Genomic DNA, 27853 nt, shown 5'->3' with positions numbered 1-27853 from the left:
ATCAACAATTTTCTTCTTGAAGAGCTTGGCGAGTTAAGGAGATGCTTGAATTAGTTCACACTGACGTTTGTTGTCTCATGAATACTCCATCACTTAATAACAACATGTACTTCATTCTCTTTATCAATAATTATACTAGAATGACGTTGGTATATTTCCTAAGTGAAAGATCAGAGGTTTTTAGCACTCAAGAAGTTTAAGCAACATGTGGAGAAACAAAGTGGTCGTAACATCAAGGTACTTCATAGCGGTAAAGGAACTAAATACACTTCCAAAGAATTTAATCAACTCTACAAAGAAGAGGGTGTCAAGCATCAACTCATAGTGGGATATGCTCCTAAGAAAAATGCAGTATCTGAGAGAAAAAATAGAACTGTAATGGAGATGGCATGCTCGATCCTCAAGGAGAAAAATCTGCTAAACATCTTTTGGGGAGAAGGTGTTTACATAGCAGTATACCTACTAAATCGTTGTCCCACTAAATAGTAGAAAATAAAACTCCAATCAAAGCATGGAGTGGATAAAAACCTTCTGCAAAGCATCTAAGATTTTGTGGATGCATGTGCTATGTCCACGTTCCCATACAAAAAAGAAGCAAGCTCGATGAGAAGACAGAAAATGGAATATTCCTTGGGTATAGTACACAATCAAAAGGATATCATGTGTATAACTTAAAAATGAAGAAACTCATAATCAGTCGAGACGTGGAGTTTGACGAAAAGTCGATAAAGGATGCATTGAAGTATCACTGCAATCACCTACAAGACTAGAAGAATAAGAACGTGAAGAAGCAAGCACAACTACTCCAACAGTAGAAGCAACCACTAATTCTCCTCCAAGAAAAACTAAGCCTCTACAAGATGTATATAAAACATGTAATTTTGCCAAGATTGAGCCTACAGGCTTTGAAGAAGCAGAAAAGCAAGAAGAATGGAGAAATGCCATGGAAGAAGAAATCAAGATGAACGAGAAAAACAATGCATGGGAACTGGTAAATTTCCCTTCAAATAAAGATATCATTGGAGTCAAATGGGTATACAAGACTAAGTTCAATCCTGATGGATCTATTCAAAAGCATAAGGCAAGGCTTGTAGCTAAAGGATATACACAAATTCCTAGGATAGATTACACAAAGACATTTGCACTTGTAGCTTGCCTAGATACAATAAGGGTGCTCATTGCACTAGCCTCACAAAAGCAATGGAAGATCTATCAATTGAACGTAAAATCCACCTTTCTAAATGAAAAACTAGTGGAAGAAGTATATGTTTATCAGCCATAAGGGTTCATTGTAGAAGGACATGAAGACAAGGTGTTAAGACTAAAGAAAGTGCTCTATGGACTTAAGCAAGCTCCGCAAGTATGGTACAGTTGAATTGACAAATATTTTACTCATCATGAATCCAAGAGGAGTAAAAGTGAGCCTACACTCTACATCAAAACACAAGGTAATTCAAAAACTGTCTTAGTTTCCTTATACATGGACAATCTTATCTACATGGGAAACAATAAGACCATGATCAAAGAATTCAAAGAAGAAATGAAGCAGAAATTTGAGATGATTGACTTAAGATTGATGCACTATTTTCTTGGCATTGAGGTAAACCAAAATGAAGAAAGAATTTTTGTCTCGCAATAGAAATACACTCAAAATTTGCTACAAAGGTTCAAGATGAATAATTGCAAAGTAGTATCTACTCCTCTAGTCCATAATGAGAAATTACAAAAAGAATATGGATTTGGAGAGGTAGATGCTTTGCAATACAGAAGTCTTATTAGAAGCCTCCTTTATCTAACTACCACAAGACCCGACATCATGTATTCAACAAGTCTACTATCAAGATTGAAGCAAAAGCCAAGTTAGAAGAACTATGGAACTGCAAGAAGAATCTTAAGATATTTACAAGGCACAAAGGATTATGGCATTCACTATAAATCTACTAAAGATCCAAAACTACTAGGATATACAGATAGTAATTAGGTAAGATCAATTGACGACATAAAAAGCAATTATGGATATGAATTTACACTTAGATCTGGATTATTCTCTTGGGCATCAAAGGAACAAGAAATTATGGCTCAATCATCCGCTGAAGCCGAGTATGTTGCAACCGCAAATGCTACTAGTCAAGCAATATGGCTAAGGAACATATTTGAAGACATAAAAGAGCAACAAGAAGAACCAACAACTATGTTATGTGACAACAAGTCAGCAATAGCAATGGCAAACAATCCAGTCCATCATAGTAGGACCAAGCATATAGCAATCAAGTATCATTTTATACGAAAAGCTATATTGGAGAAAAAGATAAAGATCAATCATTGAAAGACAAATGAACAACTGGAAGACATCTTCACTAATGGCACTACCAAGATTAAAATTCCAACTATTTCGAGAGACGCTTGGAGTTACACAAAATGTGCATCAAGGAGGAGTGTTAATGATGAGCGGATATTTTATACGCTTTTTGGCATAGTTTTCATATAGTTTTTAATATGTTTTGTATAATTTTTATTAAGTTTTTACAGATTTTTAGTGTTAAATTCACATTCTTGGATTCTACTTTGAGTTTGTGTGTTTTTGTACTATTTTAGGTATTTTCTGGCTGAATTTCAGTTGCAGGAGCAGAAGTCTGATCCAGAGACAGACAAAGCACTACAGATGTTATCCAGATTTGACCTCCTTGCACTCGGAAGAGCTTTAATGGAGCTATAGAAATTTAAAAGGAGTGTTCTCAACGGCTATGGAAAGCTGACTTCTAGAGCTTTCCAGTAATGTATAATAGTTCATACTTTGCTTCGGACTAGAAGGCTCAAAACTGGTGTCCAACGCTAGCTTCCTGCCCCATTTCTAGCATCTAGCACCCAAAGAGCAGAACCCAGCATACAAACGCCCAGTAAGTTCCCTCTAGCCAGTATTTCACACCCAAAATACCTCATAGCTCATGGATCTCATCAAAACTCAGCCCAAAACTCACCAAGTGTGCCCCAGAAGTGGATTTTAGCACTAAAAAGACTGTTTTACCCTTGCTAGTCATTAGTTTAGTATTTAAGAGTTATTTTTCACATATCATAGAGATTTTTGGAGAGACCATTCGAATTACACATTGTATTTTACTTTTAGTATGAGTTTCTAAACCTCCTAGGTTGAGGGGAGGAGCCCTGCTGAGTCCTATAAATTAATAAAAGTATTACTATTTCTCTTCGATCCGTGTTTGGTGAATTCTAAGATGTATATTTGTTCTTCATCAATATGAATGTGTTGAACTGGCATAATGTTATCACATTATACATGGGTTCAGAGTGCATCTTTCATCGAACAATGATGAACCACTAGCTTGAATATACGCCTCTCAGACGGCTAATCCACGACTTCGTTGGAGACTTCTCGAGACATCAGTTCAGCCAATTTACGAGGAGATTAGGGTCTCTGTGGTAGAGGCTAGAACCTAAGGCGCAGCATCCTCCGATTCGGAAGATTCGACCTTGTCTGTGGCGTTTTGAGTAGGATCATCAAGGAGAATGAACTGTAGGAGCTTCACCCTCAATCAGAATAGATCCGTACTAAACCTGGGGTTCAGATCTGGAGGAGTATTGGCGGTTTTTCAAACTAGCATCGATCATATATAGACTTCCATTGAAGAAATCACTCACAAGCAAAGGAAACAATACTACCATATTTAATTTAGGAAGACAAAGCAACTCCAGTCCTCAACTATTCTCTTTTCATAGTTTACACAACTTCTGTGTTCTAATTACTCTTTTTCTTTATTCCATTTAATTCCTTCTTCCTGTTTATCTTCCAAATATTTGACATAAAAAGTAATTTATACAAAGTTAAACTAACTCCTTCTGATTCGCCTGACTAAGACCTGCAGGATAACCATAGATTGCTTCAAGCCAACAATCCTCGTGGGATCAACCTTGACTCACTCAGGTATTACTTGGACGACCCAGTGCACTTGCTGGTACAGCGGTATGAAAGTGTGGGGATTCATGCCACCAAGTTTTTGGCGCCGTTGCTGGGGATTGTTCGAGTTTGGACAAACTGATGGATTGTCTTGCTCCCTAGATTAGGTAATTTATTTCTTGATCATTTTTAATTGAGTTTTTCTGATTTTTGTTGAGTCTTTTATTTTTATTTTTCTATTTTTTATTTTCGAAAAATTAAAACCTTTTTCAAAAATATTTTTTATTATCTTTGTTTAATTTTTGTTCTTGGTTTGAGTCTTACATGTTATTGTTTTCTTCAAATTACAAAAATTTTAAAACTTTTTCAAAAACATTTTTCAAGTAGTTTATTTTCAAGCATCCTTAGCTTTCTGTTTGAGATTTTTACATGTGTTCTTAGTAATTTTCGAAAATCCTGGAGTCTTCTTTCTAAAAATTTTTAAAATTAGTGTCTTTTTGTTTGAGTTTTGTTTTAATCTTTAAGTTTGGTGTCTTCTTTTGTTTTTCTTTCTAGTTTTCTAAAAATTTTAAGTTTGGTATTTTTTGTGTGTTCTTGTGTTCTTTAAATTTCTTGAGTCTTGTTCTTAGTGTTCTTGTTAATCTTCAAAGCGTTCTTGAGTCTTCCTTGTGTTTTGATCTTAAAATTTTTAAGTTTGGTGTCCCTTTGTGTTTCCCTCCAAATTTTCAACAAAAAATAGGGGCATTAGATCTAAAAATTTTAAGTCTTGTGTCTTTTACTTGTTTTTCTCTTTTATCATTAAATTCAAAAAATTAAAAAATAAATATCTTTTTTCTAACTTAATCTTAACCATAATTTTTGAAAGTCTCATTAAAAATTCAGATTTTAATTTTAAATTTTTATCTTATCATATCTTAGTTGTCAAGTTTTCAAAAATCAAATCTTTTCAAAAAATAAAAATTATATCTTTTTCAAAAATCATATCTTTTTCAAAATTTTATCTTATCTTTTTTAATTTTCAAAATTTAGAATTCAAAATTCAAATTTTAAAATCAAATCTTTTTCAAAATCAAATCTCAAATCTTATCTTTTTCAAAATTCAAAATTTAAATTTCAAATTTCAAGTTTCAATTTTTAAAATTTCAAATTTCAAATTTCAAACTTCAATTTCAATTTTCAAAATTTTAAAATTTAATTTTCAAAATTTGATTTCAATTTCAAATTTCTAAATTCAACTCTTTTCTTATCTTATTTCTTATTTTATTTTAAATTCAAATCCTTTCTTAATTAGTTGCGTCTCTTCTCTCTCCTCTTTTTCAAAACTTCCTAACTAACTCTTCTCTTTAATAATTATTTTTGAAATTTAATAATTATTTTCAATTCTTTTTAATTAATTAATTTTAATTTCAAAATAATTAAATAAATAAAATAAAAAGAAAAATATTTTAATTCTGATATATCTTTTCTTCTTCTACATCTTGTATCTTCATTCTCCTCTCTTCTCTTCTATCTTTCTTTATCATGAACCCAAATGGGAATACAGAGTTCCAAAGAACTCTGGGGTCTTATACAAACCCCACTGCTGACTTCTATAGAATAAGTATTAGCATACCTCACATCAGAGCAAGTAGCTTTAAACTAAACCCTCAACTTATTACCATAGTCCAGCAAACCTGCTAGTTTTCTAGACTTCCACAGGAAGAACCTACAGAATTCTTAGTAGATTTCTTAAAAATTACTGACACTATACACCATGAGGGAGTAGACCAAGATGTTTACAGATTATTGCTCTTTTCTTTTGCTGTGTATTTATGATACCTAGGTAGTAGCAAGGGTTGTGGTTCATTTCTCTTGCATGCTCCAGGTTAATGTTTGAGCTTTGATAATAGGGATGATTGATTTTAAACTGAATGCATATATGTTTTGAGATCCTGGGTAGTAGCGAGGGTTATGATTCATCCCACTTACTCAAGGTAAGAGATTGTAACGCCTAGGCAGTAGCAAGGGTTGTGGTTCATCCCACTTGCTCCAGGTTAGAGATTTTGATGCCTGGGTAGTAGCGGCAGTAGTGGTGATTCCACTCGCTCCAGGTTGAGCTTTTAAACATCCACCTAGGTAGTAGCCGCAGTAGTGGTTGTTCCACTGGCTCTGGGTTAAGTAGGTAGTAGTAAGGGCGTTGTACCTCAAACCCACTTGCTCTGCATGGGTGTTTCTATCCATGGTTAGCTACCAGGATGTGTCAGGTTGGCTATATGGTGCACGAATTGTGAATCACACTTTTCACAATGCGTACCACTAACCAGCAAGTGCACTGGGTCGTCCAAGTAATACCTCACGTGAGTAAGGGTCGAATCCCACGGAGATTGTTGGTTTGAAGCAATCTATGGTTATCTTGTAAATCTTAGTCAAGAAGTTAATTATGTTTATCAGTTGAATTGTGAATAACCAAGAGAGCATAAATTAAAGGTTACTTGTTGTGCAGTAATGGAGAATATGTTGGAGTTTTGGAGATGCTTTGTCTTCTGAATCTCTGCTTTCCTCTGTCTTCTGATTCACGCACGCACGTCCTCCTATGGCAAGCTGTGTGTTGGTGGATCACCGTTGTCAATGGCTACCTTCCATCCTTCCAGTGAAAACTATGCTCACGCGCTCTGTCACAGCACGGCTAATCACCGGTTGGTTCTCGATCCGGTTGGAATAGGATTTATTATCCTTTTGAATCTGTCACTAACGCCCAACCTTCAGGAGTTTGAAGCTCGTCACAGTCATTCAATCCTTGAATCCTACTCGGAATACCACAGACAAGGTTTAGACTTTCCAGATTCTCATGAATGCCGCCATCAGTTCTAGCTTATACCACGGAGATTCTGATTAAGAGATCTCAGAGATACTCATTCAATCGGATATAGAACGGAGGTGGTTGTCAGGCACACGTTCATGGTTTGAGGAAGGTGATGAATGTCACGGATCATCACCTTCATCACAGTTAAGCGCGAATGAACATCTTAGATAGGAACAAGCGTGTTTGAATGGAAAACAGAAATACTTGCATTAATTCATCGAGACACAGCAGAGCTCCTCACCCCCAACAATGGGGTTTAGAGACTCATGCCGTTAGAGAATACAAAGTTTTGATTTGAAATGTCATGAGATACAAAATAAGTCTCTAAAAGTTGTTTAAATACTAAACTAGTAGCCTAGGTTTTACAAAAATTGGATAAACTATGATGGATGATGCAGAGATCCACTTCTGGGGCCCACTTGGTGTGTGCTGGGGCTGAGACTTAAGCAATTCACGTGCAGAGGCCATTTGTGGAGTTGAACGCCAGTTTTTATGCCAGTTTGGGCGTTCAACTCCAGCTTTTGATCCTTTTCTGGCGCTGGACGCCAGAATTGGGCAGAGGACTGGCGTTGAACGCCAGTTTACGTCGTCTATCCTTGTGCAAAGTATGGACTATTATATATTTCTGGAAAGCCCTGGATGTCTACTTTCCAACGCAATTGGAAGCATGCCATTTCGAGTTCTGTAGCTCCAGAAAATCCACTTTGAGTGCAGGGAGGTCAGAATCCAACAGCATCAGCAGTCCTTTTTCAGCCTGAATCAGATTTTTGCTCAACTCCTTCAATTTCAGCCAGAAAAATACCTGAAATTACAGAAAAACACACAACTCATAGTAAAGTCCAGAAATATAAATTTTTCCTAAAAACTAATAAAAATAGACTAAAAACTAACTAAAACATACTCTAAACTATATGAAATTATCCCCAAAAAGCGTATAAAATATCCGCTCATCACAACACCAAACTTAAACTGTTGCTTGTCCTCAAGCAACTAGACAAATAAAATAGAAGACTAATAGGTTGAGAAGCAATAATATCTCAGAGTTTTTTTTTTTTTATTGAAGTTCAGATCCTAATTGGATGAGCGGGACTAGTGGCTTTTTGCTTCTGAACAGTTTTGGCATCTCACTTTATTCCTTTAGGCCCTCCTATCCACTGATGCTCAAAGCCTTGGGATCCTTTTTATTTGCCCTTGCCTTTTGGTTTTAAGAGCTTTTGGCTTTTTCTGCTTGCTTTTTTTTTTTTTTGCTGCTTTTTCTTGCTTCAAGAATCATTTTTATGATTTTTCAGATTATCAATAACATGTCTCATGTTCATCATTCTTTCAAGAGCCAACATATTTAACAGTCTTAAACAACAAATTCAAAAGACATATGCACTGTTCAAGCATTCATTCAGAAGACAGAAAGCATTGCCACCACATTTAACCAATTAGAATTTCTTTTATTAAACTCGAAATTTTATTGCTTCCTATTCAAAAGATCTACTATTTTATTCATGTTTAATGATGATGAGAAAAATAAACTATAGCTTAATTGGAGATAAAATTAGATAGATACTAATTACTATTATATGACTTCTAAGGTAAACTTTTTATAAGGACAATGTCACAGAGTTAAGGCAGAAATTGGAAATTAACAACCTTTATTCTGGGGGTATGGGGGTTCCTCTGATCCTTGGGATGCTTGGTATTACAGAGACTTTTGGCGCTTCAGTTCCCTTAAGTCATGTCCCTGCTCCTCTTGTTCTTTAAACATATGGGTCAGCATTTGACTGTGTTCCTTCTGTTGTTTTATTATTTGCTCCATAGCTTCCTGTATCTTGGTGACAGACGTCTCAAGATATTCCCAATATTCCGCTTGAGGAATCTCTGGGAGGAATTCCTGTGCTCTCTTCTTGATAGGATCCTCCTGTGCTTGTTGTCTCTCCATTGATGCTTTGGTGATTGACTTTTCAATTAGGATATATTCAGTTATTCCCATCTTGACTCCAGCATCCTTGCAGAGCAGAGAAATCACGCTTGGATAAGCCAACCTGGCCTCTTTTGAATTTTTATTAGCTATCTTGTAGAGTTCAGTGGAAATCAGCTGATGAACCTCCACTTCCTTCCCCGTCATGATGCAATGAATCATCACTGCTCTTTTAACTGTGACTTCAGAACGGTTGCTAGTGGGCAACAGAGAACGCCCAATGAAGTCCAGCCATCCTCTGGCAACTGGTTTGAGATCCTCTCTCTTGAGTTGATTTGGGACGCCCTTTGTGTTGGTGGTCCACCTGGCTCCAGGGATACATATGTCCTCTAGAATCTTATCCAGGCCAATGTCTGCTCTCATCATCCTCCTGTTGAAGGAGTCTGGATCATCCTTTAGCTGAGGTAGCTTTAATATCTCTCTGATCTTGTCAGGGGTGGTATGAACAATCTTTCCCCTGACCATGGTCCGAAACTCGTAGCAGGCAGTTCTAGATAGTCTTTGCTTGTCAGTCTGCCACATATTAGCGTAGAACTCCTGGACCATGTTCCTTCCTACTTTCGTTTCAGGATTAGCTAGGACTTCCCAGTTCCTGATTCGAATTTGCTCCTGGATCTCCGGATATTCATCTTCTTTCAGATCAAATCTAACTTCCGGGATCACTGACCTCAGACCCATTACTTTAAGATAATGGTCTGAATGTTCTTTAGATAAGAACTTCCCTTGATTCCAAAGTGGTTTTGGAACGCTCTCTTTCTTGCCTCTTGGAGTGGATTGTTTTCCTTTGGGAGCCATGATCTTAGTGATTTCGGATAAACACACCAAACTTAGAGGTTTGCTTGTCCTCAAGCAAAAGAAAAGAAAGGAGAGGGATAGAAGGAGATCGAGGTGCACTTGGTGATGGAGGAGGGGGGAGGCCGAACCCAATTTTAAAGGGGTGGGGGAGTGGGTTTTCGAAAGATTGGAAAAGATAAGATAAAAAGATTGAGTTGAAAAAGATAAGATAGAAGATATAGTGTAATTTTGAAAAGATAGGATAGATTTTTGAAAAAGATAAATTTGGATTTTGAAAAAGATAATATGAAGATTTGAAAAAAAGATATGGATTAGTTGAAAAGATTTTTGAGTGGAAAAGATAGATTTGTTTTCAGAAAAGATTTTGAAAAGAGTTGGATTGAATTTGGAAAGATGAATTTTTAGAAATTAAGGATTTTAGAAATCAGGGTTCTTGATATGTTCATGTAAAAATCATGCATTGAAGCATAAAATTTGAAATTAGAATGGAAATACGTGTGGGATAAATGGATTTGGCTCCTCCCTGTCTTCCTGGCGTTTGAACGCCCAAACGCTGCTTGTTTTGGGCGTTCAACGCCCAAATGCTGATCTCCTGGGCGTTCAGCGCCCAGTTGCTGCCATTACTGGCGTTCAACGCCCATTGGGTGCCTGTTTCTGGTGTTGAACGCCCAGATTGCTGCCCTTACTGGCGTTCAGCGCCCAGTGGATGCCCATTTTGGGCGCTGAACGCCCAAAATGCCCCTTTACTGGCGTTTTCTTGCCATTGAGCTCTCTATCTCTGTTCTGTGTGCGGATTCCTTCTGTAACCCTGTAAACTTATACAAATGATGCTGTACCTTAGTGTCAGTGAACTTTATATAAACAAATAAAAATAAAAATAGGGCAAAAATGCTTAGAGGATTGATGCCCCATGGCTGGGTTGCCTCCCAGCAAGCGCTTCTTTATTGTCTTTAGCTGGACCTTGCTGAGCTTTTAATCTAGCTTCAGCCTTGAGCATTCTTGCTCAATGTTGCCTTCAAGATAATGCTTGATTCTCTGTCCATTGACAATGAACTTCTTATCAGAATCAATATCTTGAAGCTCCACGTAACCATATGGTGACACACTTGTAATCACGTATGGTCCCCTCCACCGGGATTTCAGTTTCCCGGGGAATAGCCTGAGTCTAGAGTTAAACAACAGGACCTTCTGTCTTGGTTCAAAGATTCTAGATGACAGCTTTCTGTCATGCCATTTTTTTTTATTTTTCTTTATAAAGCTTGGCATTTTCGAAAGCTGTGAATCGGAATTCCTCTAGCTCATTTAGCTGGAGCAATCGTTTTTCTCCTGCTAATTTGGCATCAAAGTTTAGGAACCTGGTTGCCCAATAGGCTTTATGTTCCAGTTCCACGGGCAGGTGACATGCCTTACCATAAACAAGTTAGTATGGAGAGGTCCCTATAGGGGTCTTGAATGCTGTTCTGTAAGCCCACAGAGCATCATCCAAGCTCCGTGCCCAATCCTTTCTACGGGTATTTACTGTCCGTTCCAGGATTCTCTTTAATTTTCTATTAGAGACTTCAGCTTGCCCATTGGTTTGTGGATGATATGGGGTGGCTATCTTGTGGCGAATTCCATACCGAACCATGGCGGAGTAAAGCTGTTTATTGCAGAAGTGAGTGCCCCCATCACTGATTAACACTCTAGGGACACCAAACCTGCTAAAGATGTGTTTCTGGAGGAACTTCAGCACTGTTTTAGTATCATTGGTGGGTGTGGCAATAGCCTCAACCCATTTTGATACATAATCAACTGCCACCAGAATATAAGTATTTGAATATGATGGTGGGAAGGGTCCCATGAAGTCAATTCCCCATACATCAACTCTATTTCCAAGATTCCTTGTTGAGGCATGGCGTAACCATGAGGCAGATTACCAGCTCTTTGGCAACTGTCACAATTACGTACAAACTCTCGGGAATCTTTATAGAGTGTGGGCCAATAGAAGCCACATTGGAGGACCTTGGTGGCTGTTCGCTCACCTCCGAAATGGCCTCCATATTGAGATCCATGGCAATGCCATAGGATTCTCTGTGCTTCCTCTCTAGGGACGCACCTACGGATAATTCCGTCTGCACATCTCTTAAAGAGATAGGGCTCATCCCACAAGTAGTACTTTGCATCAGTAACTAGTTTCTTCTTTTGTATTCTATTGTACTCCTTGGGTATGAACCTTGCAGCTTTATAGTTTGCAATATCGGCAAACCATGGTGCTTCCTGAATGGCAAATAGATGCTCATCAAGGAACGTCTCAGAGATCTCAAGAAAGGGGGGGGACGTCCCTTCCACTGGCTCTATCCGGGACAGATGATCAGCTACTTGGTTCTCTGTCCCTTTTCTATCTCTTATTTCTATATCAAACTCTTGCAGAAGCAATACCCATCTGATGAGCCTGGGTTTTGAATCCTGCTTTGTGAGTAGATACTTAAGAGCAGCATGGTCAGTGTACACAATCACCTTTGATCCCACTAAGTAGGATCTGAACTTGTCAATGGCGTAAACCACTGCAAGTAATTCCTTTTCTGTGGTTGTGTAATTTTTCTGGGCATCATTTAAAACGCGACTGGCATAATAAATGACATGCAGAAGCTTGTCATGCCTCTGTCCCAATACTGCACCAATGGCATGATCACTGGCATCACACATTAGCTCAAATGGTAATGTCCAGTCTGGTGCAGAAATAACTGGTGCTGTGACCATCTTAGCTTTCAGCGTTTCAAACGCCTGCAGGCATGCTGTGTCAAACACAAATGGCGTGTCAGCAGCTAGCAGATTGCTTAGAGGTTTTGCGATTTTTGAAAGAATCCTGCATGTCCTAGAAAGCTTCTGATTGCCTTAACATTGGCAGGTGGTGGTAATTTCTCAATTACCTCTATCTTTGCTTGATCCACCTCTATTCCCTTGTTTGAGATTTTATGCCCAAGAACAATTCCTTCAGTCACCATGAAGTGACACTTTTCCCAGTTTAAAACTAGGTTGGTTTCTTGGCATCTTTTCAGAACAAGTTTCAGGTGATCAAGACAGGAGCTGAATGAGTCTCCATATACTGAGAAGTCATCCATGAAGACTTCCAGAAATTTTTCCACCATGTCAGAGAAAATAGAGAGCATGCATCTCTGGAAGGTTGCAGGCGCATTACATAGCCCAAATGGCATCCTTCTATAAGCAAACACTCCGGATGGACATGTGAATGCTGTTTTCTCTTGATCCTGGGGATCTACTGCAATCTGGTTATAGCCTGAGTAGCCATCCAAAAAACAGTAATAATCATGACCTGCTAGTCTTTCTAGCATCTGGTCTATGAATGGTAAAGGAAAATGATCCTTTCTGGTGGCTGTGTTGAGCCTTCTGTAGTCAATACACATGCGCCACCCTGTAACTGTTCTTGTAGGAATCAGTTCATTTTTTTCATTATGAATCACTGTCATGCCTCCCTTTTTTGGGACGACTTGAACAGGGCTCACCCAGGGGCTATCAGAAATGGGATAAATAATCCCAGCCTCTAGTAATTTGGTGACCTCTTTCTGCACCACTTCCTTCATGGCTGGATTTAGCCGCCTCTGTGGTTGAACCACTGGTTTGGCATTATCCTCCAATAGGATTTTGTGCATGCATCTAGCTGGGCTTATGCCCTTAAGGTCACCTATGGACCACCCAAGAGCTGTCTTGTGTGTCCTTAGCACTTGAATAAGTGCTTCCTCCTCCTGTGAATTTAAAGCAGAGCTTATGATCACTGGAAAAGTGTCACCTTCTCCCAGAAATGCATATTTCAAGGATGGTGGTAGTGGCTTGAGCTCGGTTTTAGGAGGTTTTTCCTCTTTCAGAAGAAAGTTCAGAGGCTCTTTCATGTCCCCTGAATCCTCCAAATCAGGCTGAACATCTTTAAAGATGTCTTCCAACTCTGATTCGAGACTCTCAGCCATGTTGATCTCTTCTACTAAAGAGTCAATGAGATCAACTTTCATGCAGTCTGTTGATGTGTCTGGATGCTGCATGGCTTTGACAGCGTTCAACTTGAACTCATCATCATTGACTCTCAGGGTTATTTCCCCCTGTTGGACATCAATGAGGGATCGTCCAGTTGCTAGGAAGGGTCTTCCTAGAATGAGAGTAGCACTCTTGTGCTCCTCCATTTCCAGCACAACAAAGTCAGTAGGAAAGGCGAATGGCCCAACTCTGACAATCATGTCCTCAATCACGCCTGATGGGTATTTAGTGGAACCATCAACAAGTTGGAGACATATCCGGGTTGGTTTAACTTCTTCAGTTAAGCCAAGCTTCCTGATAGTGGATGCAGGTATCAGGTTGATGCTTGCCCCAAGATCGCATAAAGCTGTCTTGGTGCAATCACCTTCTAATATGCATGGTATCAGAAAACTCCCAGGGTCTTTAAGCTTTTCAGGAAAGCTTTTCAGAATGACTGCACTGCATTCTTCAGTGAGGAGAACTCTTTCTGTTTCTCTCCACTCCTTTTTATGACTCAAGATCTCTTTCATGAACTTGGCATAAGAAGGTATTTGCTCAAGTGCCTCTGCAAATGGAATCTTTATTTCAAGAGTCCTTAGATAATCTGCAAAGCGAGCAAAATAATTAATTAATTATTTTCAATTCTTTTTAATTAATTAATTTTAATTTCAAAATAATTAAATAAATAAAATAAAAAGAAAAATATTTTAATTCTGATATATCTTTTCTTCTTCTACATCTTGTATCTTCATTCTCCTCTCTTCTCTTCTATCTTTCTTTATCATGAACCCAAATGGGAATACAGAGTTCCAAAGAACTCTGGGGTCTTATACAAACCCCACTGCTGACTTCTATAGAATAAGTATTAGCATACCTCACATCAGAGCAAGTAGCTTTAAACTAAACCCTCAACTTATTACCATAGTCCAGCAAACCTGCTAGTTTTCTAGACTTCCACAGGAAGAACCTACAGAATTCTTAGTAGATTTCTTAAAAATTACTGACACTATACACCATGAGGGAGTAGACCAAGATGTTTACAGATTATTGCTCTTTTCTTTTGCTGTGTATTTGTGATACCTAGGTAGTAGCAAGGGTTGTGGTTCATTCCTCTTGCATGCTCCAGGTTAATGTTTGAGCTTTGATAATAAGGATGATTGATTTTAAACTGAATGCATATATGTTTTGAGATCCTGGGTAGTAGCGAGGGTTATGATTCATCCCACTTGCTCAAGGTAAGAGATTGTAACGCCTAGGCAGTAGCAAGGGTTGTGGTTCATCCCACTTGCTCCAGGTTAGAGATTGTGATGCCTGGGTAGTAGCGGCAGTAGTGGTGATTCCACTCGCTCCAGGTTGAGCTTTTAAACATCCACCTAGGTAGTAGCCGCAGTAGTGGTTGTTCCACTGGCTCTGGGTTAAGTAGGTAGTAGTAAGGGCGTTGTACCTCAAACCCACTTGCTCTGCATGGGTGTTTCTATCCATGGTTAGCTACCAGGATGTGTCAGGTTGGCTATATGGTGCACGAATTGTGAATCACACTTTTCACAACGCGTACCACTAACCAGCAAGTGCACTGGGTCGTCCAAGTAATACCTCACGTGAGTAAGGGTCGAATCCCACGGAGATTGTTGGTTTGAAGCAATCTATGGTTATCTTGTAAATCTTAGTCAGGAAGTTAATTATGTTTATCAGTTGAATTGTGAATAACCAAGAGAGCATAAATTAAAGGTTACTTGTTGTGCAGTAATGGAGAATATGTTGGAGTTTTGGAGATGCTTTGTCTTCTGAATCTCTGCTTTCCTCTGTCTTCTGATTCACGCACGCACGTCCTCCTATGGCAAGCTGTGTGTTGGTGGATCACCGTTGTCAATGGCTACCTTCCATCCTTCCAGTGAAAACTATGCTCACGCGCTCTGTCACAGCACGGCTAATCACCGGTTGGTTCTCGATCCGGTTGGAATAGGATTTATTATCCTTTTGCATCTGTCACTAACGCCCAGCCTTCAGGAGTTTGAAGCTCGTCACAGTCATTCAATCCTTGAATCCTACTCGGAATACCACAGACAAGGTTTAGACTTTCCGGATTCTCATGAATGCCGCCATCAGTTCTAGCTTATACCACGGAGATTCTGATTAAGAGATCTCAGAGATACTCATTCAATCGGATATAGAACGGAGGTGGTTGTCAGGCACACGTTCATGGTTTGAGGAAGGTGATGAATGTCACGGATCATCACCTTCATCACAGTTAAGCGCGAATGAACATCTTAGATAGGAACAAGCGTGTTTGAATGGAAAACAGAAATACTTGCATTAATTCATTGAGACACAGCAGAGCTCCTCACCCCCAACAATGGGGTTTAGAGACTCATGCCATTAGAGAATACAAAGTTTTGATCTGAAATATCATGAGATACAAAATAAGTCTCTAAAAGTTGTTTAAATACTAAACTAGTAGCCTAGGTTTTACAAAAATTGGATAAACTATGATGGATGATGCAGAGATCCACTTCTGGGGCCCACTTGGTGTGTGCTGGGGTCCACTTGGTGTGTGCTGGGGCTGAGACTTAAGCAATTCACATGCAGAGGCCATTTGTGGAGTTGAACGCCAATTTTTATGACAGTTTGGGCGTTCAACTCCAGCTTTTGATCCTTTTCTGGCGCTGGACGCCAGAATTGGGCAGAGGACTGGCGTTGAACGCCAGTTTACGTCGTCTATCCTTGTGCAAAGTATGGACTATTATATATTGATGGAAAGCCCTGGATGTCTACTTTCCAACGCAATTGGAAGAATGCCATTTCGAGTTTTGTAGCTCCAGAAAATCCACTTTGAGTGCAGGGAGGTCAGAATCCAACAGCATCAGCAGTCCTTTTTCAGCCTGAATCAGATTTTTGCTCAACTCCTTCAATTTCAGCCAGAAAAATACCTGAAATTACATAAAAACACATAACTCATAGTAAAGTCCAGAAATATGAATTTTTCCTAAAAACTAATAAAAATAGACTAAAAACTAACTAAAACATACTCTAAACTATATGAAATTATCCCCAAAAAGCGTATAAAATATCCGCTCATCACTATATAACCGACAGATGATATCATCAGCCATAGGGTAGGCAGACATCATTTTCATATGTTTGAATTGTTTGAGTTTGCCTATTTAGTTTGGATTGCTATATCATATATGCTATGATACCCGATGATATGCTACTTGTTCTACTTGTACCTTATTGTGTATTACTTGCCTGTATTGCTTGTGTTTGTACAATTGAGAGGTCCCTCATGCTGGTGTCGGTTGACACTGAGGGTTGTTCTTGACGAGATGAGTTGAGGATGAAATTAAATAATGATGATGATTATTGAATGAGGTAATTGAGTTCCCTGGGTAGACGCAGTGAAATGATCTCACTTGCTCTAGGTGAGGATATGAGGTAATGATATAGATTTGCTGAGATGGAACAGTTGGGGATGGTTTTATTTATGATTCTGATTGTGAATTGTCAGAGAGTTAGAAAGTTGGGAAGCATGAGGAATATGAATCAGATTTAGCATTCCCTTATGACAGTTGCCTATTCATGGATTAGCGAGAACATAGGATGAATATTTGGTGAAAGGAAGTTTATGATGCTTAGTGAGTTTTTATTACAATGCATTGTATTTATTTGGCACTTTTACCGTACTAGGAACCCATGGGTCGGGGGTTCTCATTTCGTATATATCTCTTGTTTTTCAGATACAGGTCCAGGTGCTCAGAAGTGAGCTATGGTTAATCTGAGAGACGGTAAAGATCTTTATATTTTCTACTTTATATTTTGCTTAGAATCTCTTCACCTTTATTTTGAAATGCCTATATTATGTACTGAACTCTTTTGAACTTGCCTAGAGGTTTTTATATTTCTTTTGGGAGAGATTAGGAGATTCTATTGTCAACTACTGTTATACTGTACCCTAGCCTGCCTAAACTTCGCGGGTCGCGACTAGTGGCTATTTACTTATGTTATATATCTATATACTGTCCTTCTCTTATTCTCCTTACTATCTTTATCTGCATATCACTTTCGATTTCACACTTTACCTTTTTATTTTCGATACTTGAGTGATACGACTTCATGATTTTTATTTTCACTCTTTTCAGGCTTCTCGATTATTACTCCTTTCAATCTTACTTGTAATTATGTATTCAAAATCCTCCTTGAGAGTTGTACCATCTTATTATCATTGACTTATGACTCGAGCATAAGGATTTGAATATTAGGGTGTTACATTATAGTATTAGAGCAGTTCATTCCTGTAGAGCCTGAGGGATGGACTAACTATGCTTCTGTGCATTCTCTGTATGTGATCCGTAACTTCGATAAAAAATCTAATCCGATAAAAGTGTTCGTATTCTCCTCCTCTACACATTAGCGTTATTTTTTCTCGGTGGAAGCTGACGGTGACATAGCTCCCCTTCCCTTAAAGTTCGGCCAGTTGGAGTTCTTGGAGGCGTAGGCGATTTCTGACATTTTCTTCTTCAGCAGCACGGTTGAAAAGCTTCTCCAGAGTTTCGAGTATTTTGAATTCATATGGAGGTAGGGTTTAGTAACTTTATAATAATCAAATGTGAATTTGATAAGTGAATATTGATTTGGTTGATTAGTGTTTGAGTTTGAATGAGTTTATGTTGAATTATTATTGTTGCTTGTGATTTGTTAGTTTGGCTATAAGGAATAGCTTAGCTGTGGTTGTTTTAACAGTTTTGGGACTGTTGTGATATGGTATTTTGAGAAAATTGATGAGATTTGGTGGTTGAAATATTAAATTAAAAGTTGAAAAAAATTGGTAACTGAAAGACTCAAAAACGGATTAAAATACAAGTAATATTTTGAAAGGGAAGGGCTATGGGTTACAGTTTTGGTATAAGAGCAAGATTAATATTTAAACTTTATTTTTGAAGAGTAACATTGTATTTGTATATAAAAATTGAGGCACAATTTGTAATTATATAAGTTTTCGGGTATTATGGGTAATAAATAAATAACGGCAGTAAAAATGGGTATTTTATAAAGTTCATGATTATTTTTATAAATATGAAAATAAGTGAGGGTTCAAATATATAAAATATTAAGGTTAAAAATAGAATATTAAAAAGTTCGTGATTTAAAAAGTAATTAATAAGAGTTTAAAAACTAAGGTTTTATAAACTAAGTTTTAAGAAAATATATATATTATATTATTTACTATTTAAAATATCTTATTTATATTATTGTTTTTATTATTTTATTAAGAATATTATCTAGTAAAGATATTATTAGTATTATTATATGTTAGAGAAGAGCAAACTGAGTGATCTTCAAAGTTTTAGAGAACGCAGACTTAATTAAAGTACTTTACAATTCTTTTCCATAAGATACTTAGGGAAAGGCGAGAGAAGAATATGAAGTTGAGTCATGATAAAGAATTAAAAGATTGAAGAAAAGGAGAAAGAAAAGAAGTAAGAAAATAAAACGAAAGATGAGAAAGAAAATAATGTAATAACTAAAGGGATATCTGCCACAGGAGAGTAGAGACCAGAGATAAAAAGACTTTAATGAACGTCTGTCACAGTAGAGCAGATAGAAAAGAAGGTATTAATTAAAGGGATCTCTACCATAGTAGAGTGGAGGGCAAAGATTGAAAAGAAATTAAATGCTGTTTGGGCCTTAGTGCCAAGTGTCTAGTGGGGACGGCGATACGTAACACTCACTTGATACTATAAGGATGGCTCAGTGGGGACGTCGATACATAACGCTCACTAGAGACCGGAAGAGAGGTTCCCCCATGAGCACGGCGATGTGTAACGCTCATGGAAGGGACGTTGGCTGAGATAAGGACGGCGGTACGAAATGCTTATCTTAGGACCAGTGTCGGGAATCGAGCAACAAACAGACACATGAGCTCATGGTCTGTATAGTACTAGACATGCATTATACTTGTTTGTGCATACTTGTTGTGATTATGTTTTCATTATTGTGTGTTGATGACAAGTCATCTTAGCCTAGTTTCACTAGCCTTTTTCTTTTGTTTTCAATTGAATTATGCACTTTCTTGAGCCATAAGCAAGCCAATTGGGTAGATTTTCATGCTTCCTTTGATTTAATCAACCATAGATGAATTAATGCAATTTCATGAGGTTTTATGCTATAATTATCACATATTATGAAAGAATGAATATCTCATGATTTTGAGCATAGCTTTGATGTGTTTGGTTGATTAATGATAGGTGAAGAAAGCTTGGAGAAAGGTTGAAGCAAGAAGGAATGGATAGGAGGAAGAGAGGACAAAAAGTTTGAGCAAAAGTTTGCCTCAAACTTTAGCTCAAACTTTTGGAATAAGTGAAAACGAACCAGGGAGCAAAAAGCTTGACCAAAAGTTTGCCTCAAACTTTTGTGCAAACTTTTGGGCAAAAAGCTTGAGCAAAAGTTTGCCTCAAACTTTTTGGCAAACTTTTGGCATCACAAATCAACACCCTGGAGAGCAAAAGTTTGCGCCAACGTTTGCCTCAAACTTTTTGGCAAACGTTGGCGCCATGAACAACACACCCTGGAGAGCAAAAGCTTGCGCCAACGTTTGCCTCAAACTTTTTGGTAAACGTTGGCGCCATGAGTGTGCAAGGGGGAGCCAACGTTTGAGCAAAAGTTTGACCCCAAACTTTGGCTCAAACGTTGGTAGCAGCAAGGATGGGGTGGCTGATATGAAAAGTTTGAGTAAAAGTTTGCCTCAAACTTTTACTCAAACTTTTACTCAAGCTTACATGATTCCAAACCCGGTTCACTTCGGTTCTTCTCCAAACTCCAAGAGCAATCAACCAAGGCCTCTATCAACCCAATTTCATCAAGAGCAAAGGCCCAATTGAAGGCTTGAAGACCATTTGAAGAAAGTGTATAAATAGCATAGGATTTAAGTTTTTGGGGAGCTTTTCCTTTTTAGTTTTCATAGAGAGTTTTCGGAAAGCTTTTGGTGTGGAGTGAATTTTAATTTCTAAGTCTCGGGGAAGGAGAATTGAATTCCCTTCCTCTTAGTTTTCTTGCTTTCAATTTCAATTACAATTGTCTTGGATCTTGGGTTGGAGAATTGAAGGAATTCTGTTTCAATCTCATCCTGAGACCTCTCTATTTCTTTACTGCACAATTGAATTTAAATTTCTGTTAATTGCTTCTTCATCTACTTTCTCTGCAATTTACTTTCCCTTTGCAATTGTTCTTGTTGGATCTAGGAAGGCATTGAGATCTAGACTTAGTTATCTAGTCTCTTGGGTCCTGAGATCTGAATTATCATTTTACATTCTCTGTTTACTGCTTTCAAGCTCATTTACATTTCTGTTTCAAGATCCGATTCAATCCAATTCATCTTTCACTCTTATGTTTGTTGAATTTTACTTTGCCTTATTTAATTTCTGCAAATCCAATTCCCAATTCCCTTTACAATTCAAGCCATTTACATTTCTTGCACTTTAAGATTCTGCAATTTACATTTCTTGCGTTCTAAGTTTCTGCCATTTAATTTCTTGTTCTTTAAGATTCAGCACTTTAAATTTCAGTTCTCTTTAATTTCATGCAATTTACCCATTCTCTTTACTTTCTATGCAATTTAAATTCTGCAAATCACAAATCTCTCAACCAAATCTTGATTCGCTTGACTAAATCAACCACTAAACTAAAATTGCTCAATCCTTCAATCCCTGTGGGATCGACCTCACTCCCGTGAGTTATTATTACTTGATGCGACCCGGTGCACTTGCCGGTGAGTTTTGTGTCGGATCGTTTTCCGCACATCAAGTTTTTTGCGCCGTTGCCGGGGATTGATTAGATTGACAATAATTAAGTGAGGTGGTGATCTAGATCAAGCACTTTTTCTTTATTCTTCTCTAATTTTGACTAACACGCTAACTGTTTGAAATTTTGCTTAAACTAAACTTCGTTCTAGCAATAGACTGAAGAGTTACTGGTAGTGTTTCTTTTGTTTTGTTTGTATGTCAGGTACAGGGAGATCCATTCCTATTTTATCTGAAACTGACCAGAGAACTCTTAGAAGGTTGAGAAGAGCTGAAAGAGGGAAAAATATTGTTGGAGAGGAAGAATCTGAGGAAGAATATCACGAGATGGAAGGAGATCCATCTAATCCAGGAGGAGGGGTTAACAATAACCCACAGCAGAGGAGAGTATTGGCCTCCTATACCTTTGCAAATGCTAGACATTGTGGAAGCAACATTCTCACCCCTAATGTCAATGCAAATAACTTTGAATTGAAGCCACAACTCATTACATTGGTCCAAAACAACTGCTTGTTTGGGGGAGGACCATTGGAAGATCCAAATCAACATCTATCTACCTTCTTAAGGATTTGTGACACTATCAAGTCCAATGGCGTGAATCCTGAAACTTACAAGCTTCTGCTGTTCCCGTTCTCATTAAGGGACAAGGCCGCACAATGGCTTGAAACTTTCCCTCAAGGAAGCATCACTAGCTGGGATGATTTGGTAACTAAATTTCTAGCCAAATTCTATCCACCTCAAAGAGTCATCAGGCTGAAGACTGAGGTGCAAACATTCACGCAATTGGATGCTGAAAATCTGTATGAAGCATGGGAGAGATACAAGGCTCTGCTGAGGAAATGTCCACCAGAAATGTTCACTGAGTGGGACAAGCTACAGAACTTCTATGAAGGACTCACTCTAAAGGCTCAAGAATCACTTGACCACTCAGCTGGAGGATCATTACAACTGATGAAAATAGCAGAAGAAGCTCAAAATCTTATTGACATGGTGGCCAACAATCAATATTTCTTTGCTCATCAAAGAAATCGCCAACCATCACAAAGGAGAGGAGTAATGGAGCTAGAAGGGGTGGACTCAATCTTGGCTCAAAACAAGATGATGCAGCAGCAAATTCAACAACAATTTGAGCAAATGGCCAAGAGGATTGATGGCCTCCAAGTCGCAGCAGTTAACACAAGCCAACCATCTTCCACATGGGGGCAAAATGAAGAAACTCAAGAAGAACAACAACAAGAGCAAGTACAATATATGCACAACCAAGGACCAAATGAAGTGTATGGTGATACATACAATCCATCCTGGAAGAACCACCCAAACCTCAGATGGGGAGATAATCACACCCAAAACCAACAACCATGGCAGAGGAACTCAAACCAAAACAACCCAAGAAGCAACCAAAACCACAACCAGCAGCAAACTAACCAAAACACTTATAGAAAACCTCAAAACAACTACAACAACCTCATCCAGTACCAATCTAATAACCAACCCACCAACCAAAATGCCTACCATCCACCATCCACATCTCACAACCCACCACAAGCATCACCTGAATCTCAAAGACTCACTAACTTGGAGACCTTGATAGACAAAATGTTGAAACACCAGGAAATGACAACCAAGAACCATGAAGCCTCCTTGAAGAGCCTAGAGAAGCAAATTGGGCAAATCTCCAAACAGATTTCTGTTGAGAGACCTTCAAGCTCACTGCCGAGTGACACAATCCCAAATCCTAAGGAAGAATGCAAGGCAATACAATTAAGGAGTGGGAGAACATTGATGAGCAATAATGACACTACAAAGAAGCAAGCAGAGAGCAGCAAAAGGCCAATAGAAGATGAGGAGCAAACAAAGGCAGATGAAGCCAAGGATCAAGTTGTGATGCCAAACAAGAGCATTGAGAAACTCAAAGAGAAGGACAACCAACCACACGGTTCAAAAGAAGTAACTCAGGGACGGCAGCAAATAGGAAAGAGCAGCACACCTCCACTGCCATTTCCCCAGAGGTTCAACAAAGAAACTAAGGACCAACATTTTCATAAGTTCCTTGAAACTTTTAAAAAGCTGGAAATCAATATTCCCTTTGCTGAAGCACTTGAGCAAATGCCTCTGTATGCCAAGTTTTTGAAGGAGCTTATCAATAAGAAAAGAAGTTGGGATGAGAAAGAAACCATACTGCTTACTGAGGAATGTAGGGCTTTGATTCAAAAAGGGCTTCCCCCTAAGCTTGAGGATCCAGGGAGCTTCTTGCTGCCTTGCACCATTGGAGAATTAACCGTCACTAAAGCAATGTGCGATCTAGGAGCAAGTATTAACGTAATACCATCCTCCTTGGTGAAAAAGCTGCGTATAGAGGAAGTTAAACCGGTACAGATATCTCTAGAGCTAGTAGATAAGTCAACTGTATACCCCAGGGGTATGATTGAAAACCTTCTGGTCAAGGTGGACAATTTCATATACCCTACAGATTTTGTGGTTCTAGATTCAGATGGGGATGATGGCGACTCTATTATACTGGGAAGGCCATTCTTGGCCACTGCTAGAGCTATCATAGACATAGAGTAAGGAGAACTAACTCTTAGGATGCATGATAAGAGTGTCACTCTGAAGGTATTACCAGAAGCCCAGTTTAGTAATGAGAGGAGGGACTATATGGAAATTGACAAGGTGATTCACAACAACATCCCAAGGCAGAAGATTGTGCAGAAGGATGAAAAAGTCCAAGCGGATATTGGAGCATTAACCACTAAAGAGGGAGGTCCTCAAGGTAAGCCTACGGCCAGAAAAGAAAGATCAACAAAAAAGGGGATGAAACGCAGAAACAAAACAAAAAGGGGTTGGAAGAACAGGAAGACTCCAACAGAGGGGTTTTTCAAAGGTGACAAAGTGCAATTGATATATCAACAACTGGGAGCAAGCCAACAGACTGATGACTATTACACTATCAGCAACATAGTCTCGTTGGAACATGCTGAAATTGAACACCAGAGAACAAAGAGGAGGATCACAGTCAGGGGAAACAAGTTGAGGCACTACAATCCTTAACCACCATAAAAGAAAAGCTCCAATGTCAAGCTAGTGACAATAAAAGAGCGCTCAATGGGAGGCAACCCATGATTTAAGATTCATGTCATTTTAAATTCAATAAGCTATGATCATCTGAGCATGAATTTTTTTTTTTCATGGATGTACTTAATGAATGCATGCAATTTTTTTTTACATATGCTAAGACTTCTAAAGTTTAGTGTGCCTTCAAGCACACCAAACCAGTGTTACAAACATTTTCATACTATATGCCTAGCATATGACCAAACACTAAGTTTGGTGTTTCTCTTCTCATGAAAATTAAAAATCATGCATCAATGATCATACATTATCTCTTACTGAGACTTTTCAATTAAAAAGAAATCATATTTTGTGATGAAAGCATCAATTATGACTCACTACTAGCATCTCACATTTACCCCTTAAACAAGAGACAAGTTTGGTGATCATCAAACTTTGATGCACGGATTTAGGGACACAATTGATCCTTCATGAAAAAAAAAAGAGAGAAAAAGGAAAATTATGATGAAAACATTTCTTATAAACATTTAACCAAATTTCACTAGTTGGAGGAAGAAACACATATTTTCAACTATATGACCAAACATTAAGTTTGGTGTCCTCCAAGAAAAGTCACGGTTCAAATGGATATAAGGAATGATTATTCATATAGTGTTAATGAAAAGAAGCACTCTTGCCACAGTTTGATAAAACTAATGCTTGTTGTCTTGTTGTGATGACTAGGTGGTCAAAGAACACTCAATGAAAAATACAAGACAAAGGAAAGCATAGCATGAGGACAAAATCTCATCACATGCCTAAAAAGGAGAATTTGCCACTCCTTGAGAGGATCACGGCAAAGGCAATTGAAGAAGCAAGATTTGTCTTCATTCATCCTTACATGCACACCTTTGATTCACATAGTATCCAAGTGCATCCTAGCCCTTCATTGTTCATTTAAATGACACACCACCTTCAAGCCATGCATATGACCGAATCCTTGCACCACAACCATTTAAACTCCATTCCCTTCATCATTTCTCATCATAATAAGCTCAGCCTCAAATCTCTTCTTGCTCCAAATATACATCAAAATCTCCAATATTCTTCACACTCCCTTTAACCTCAAGAGTCTCAAACAACCAAGTGATCATGGCCTCTTCCTCAAGAACCAAACGAAGAAAAGGTAAAGATCCCATGGTGGAGGAGAGCACCCCTGAATATGACCGATGGAGATTCAAATCTCGGTACCATCAGATGCAAATTGAATGGATGAATGAGAAGAAGATATATCCAGAAATTTCACTCTTGCTGCCGGATGATGGATGCCAAGAAATGAAAGACAAAATTCGAAAGAGGAGGTGGAAGGAACTCATATCACCAATCACCCGGATCAATGCTAATATCATAAGAGAGTTTTATGCCAATGTCTCAAGGCTTGACATGAGTGAGGCCCCAACATACAAGAGCTATGTGCGGGGAGTGGAAGTAGACTTTAGCTCGGATGCAATCAAGAAAGTCTTGGGACTAAAATCAGTCCGCTTTACTGAACCGGAATACCACCAAAGGGTAAATGGTGATTCAGATTATGATGGGATTGCTAGAGATATTTGTATGGAGAACTCAGAGTGGGAAGGAGATGACAAGAACAAATACAAGTATCTGAAGAGAGGTAATCTTACCCCGGAAGCAAAGGGATGGTATGAGTTGTTGAAAAGATCAATTCTGGGCACAGTAAACACCTCAGAAGTTAACAGGAAGAGAGCTGTTATGTTGCATTGCATCATTGTGGGAGGAGAGGTGAAAGTTCATGAAATCCTGGCAAAAGACATTCAAAAGCTTGCTGAGAAGAACTCGGCCGGGTCTTGGTTATACTATCCAAGTACCATTTGGAGGTTGTGTGCAAAGGCTAAAGTGCCAATGGAAGAGGAGAATCCAACGTGGTTGAGCCAAGGCATGCCTATAACCATTGAAAGAATGATGATGGCTCCTGAAGCACATCAAGGCCGAAGACCACATGGAAGAAGGCAAAGAGAAGAACCAATGGAGGAAGATGAGTTACAAGAGGAAGAAGAGCCACAAGAGGAGGAGGAACAGCCACACATTCCCCTACATAACAATCTGGACATGACTCAGATGCAGGAAGCAATTGGAAGATTATCACAACAGTACATGAGAATTGAAGAAAGGCAAGAGGAATACCATTCACTATACATGAAAAACCAACAAGAGCAAGAAGAACGGGAGCTAAGAATGATGAACAAACAAAGTGAATTTGAGTCAAAATTCCTTGTGATGCAAGAAAAGCATGCTTTTCAATCTCATGAATCATTTGGAAAGTTAGCACAAATGCAAGCCGAAACCATGAGAGCTCTCAAAGAGTTTACAACTCTCCAAGATGCAAGATATGAAGTCCAAGCCGACTACAACATAAATAGTCAAATCAAGCTGAACTATATTGGAGAGCATCTGCACAACATGGATCCAGCATTTCCAACCTTCGATGAATTCTTCAAAAGGAGAAGTGAGATAGAAGTAAGCAATGCTATGAAACTTGAAGATAGAGTAGAGGAAGCGATGAATAGAGCTGGTTTCTGGCGGGGTCAACAGACAACAGACATGGACACAGGGAACACTAGCAACCAGGTGTATGAAAGAAGAAAGAAAAAGCATGACAAATGAAAGGTGGACTTGCTCCTTGTTCATCACTACAAAGAAAAAGCATGTATTGTGTCTGTTTTAAGTTGTCCTTGCATCTTTAAGTAGTTATTATAATTAATAGTCTTTGCATCATGTTTGTTTCTCTTAAAATAAGTAAGCTAGACTATGTGTGTGCTTGTGTGTTTACTTTCACTGAACAAAAAGCATGTCTTGTCCCCTGCATCTTTAATTCAATAAAAGAAATGTTTGAATGTGAAGTGAGATAGTTCTCTGTTAGATAGAAGTATAATAAAAGTAAGTGGTGGTATGTGTGTGTGATTGTATAATAGCTCACTTTTAGTGAATAAAAGAACTAGGATGTCTCCTTCTAAGTATAAAGTGGCCTACTGTCTATAAATCTCAATCAAATAAAAAAAATCCTTGGTTAGAAAGAAAAACAAAAAGAAAGAAAAAAGGGGAGAAAAAGAAATAGCCAAAGAGTGGCAGAACAAAAGAAAAACAAAAAGAAACAAAGCTGGACACCAATAGCTTGAACCTTAGAATATATGCCTGTGGTGTCTTTGTATTAGGATCTGCTTGGACTACTAAGCTCTTTGGAGTGCATCAACACTCGGTGACTTGGGTTAACTAACCCGGGATCATCAGCTGAAAGTCCACTATCAAGAGCAACCTAACTACAAGGCATTTAGTAGCCCAAAGAGGTGCTGGGCATCAATGTTTTAAGAAGGAATGTGAGCCAAGTGTCTATAGTGAATAATGTGTCAAGTATAAAGAAAAGAAAACGAACTTGCTACACATGACACTCCAATAAAGCTTATGAACAAAATAAT

Source organism: Arachis ipaensis, chromosome B8, assembly GCF_059453495.1.
Source record: "Arachis ipaensis isolate K30076 ecotype BB chromosome B8, ASM5945349v1, whole genome shotgun sequence".
NCBI classification, from domain to species: Eukaryota; Viridiplantae; Streptophyta; class Magnoliopsida; order Fabales; family Fabaceae; genus Arachis; species Arachis ipaensis.
Note: the sequence above shows the minus strand (reverse complement) of the source record.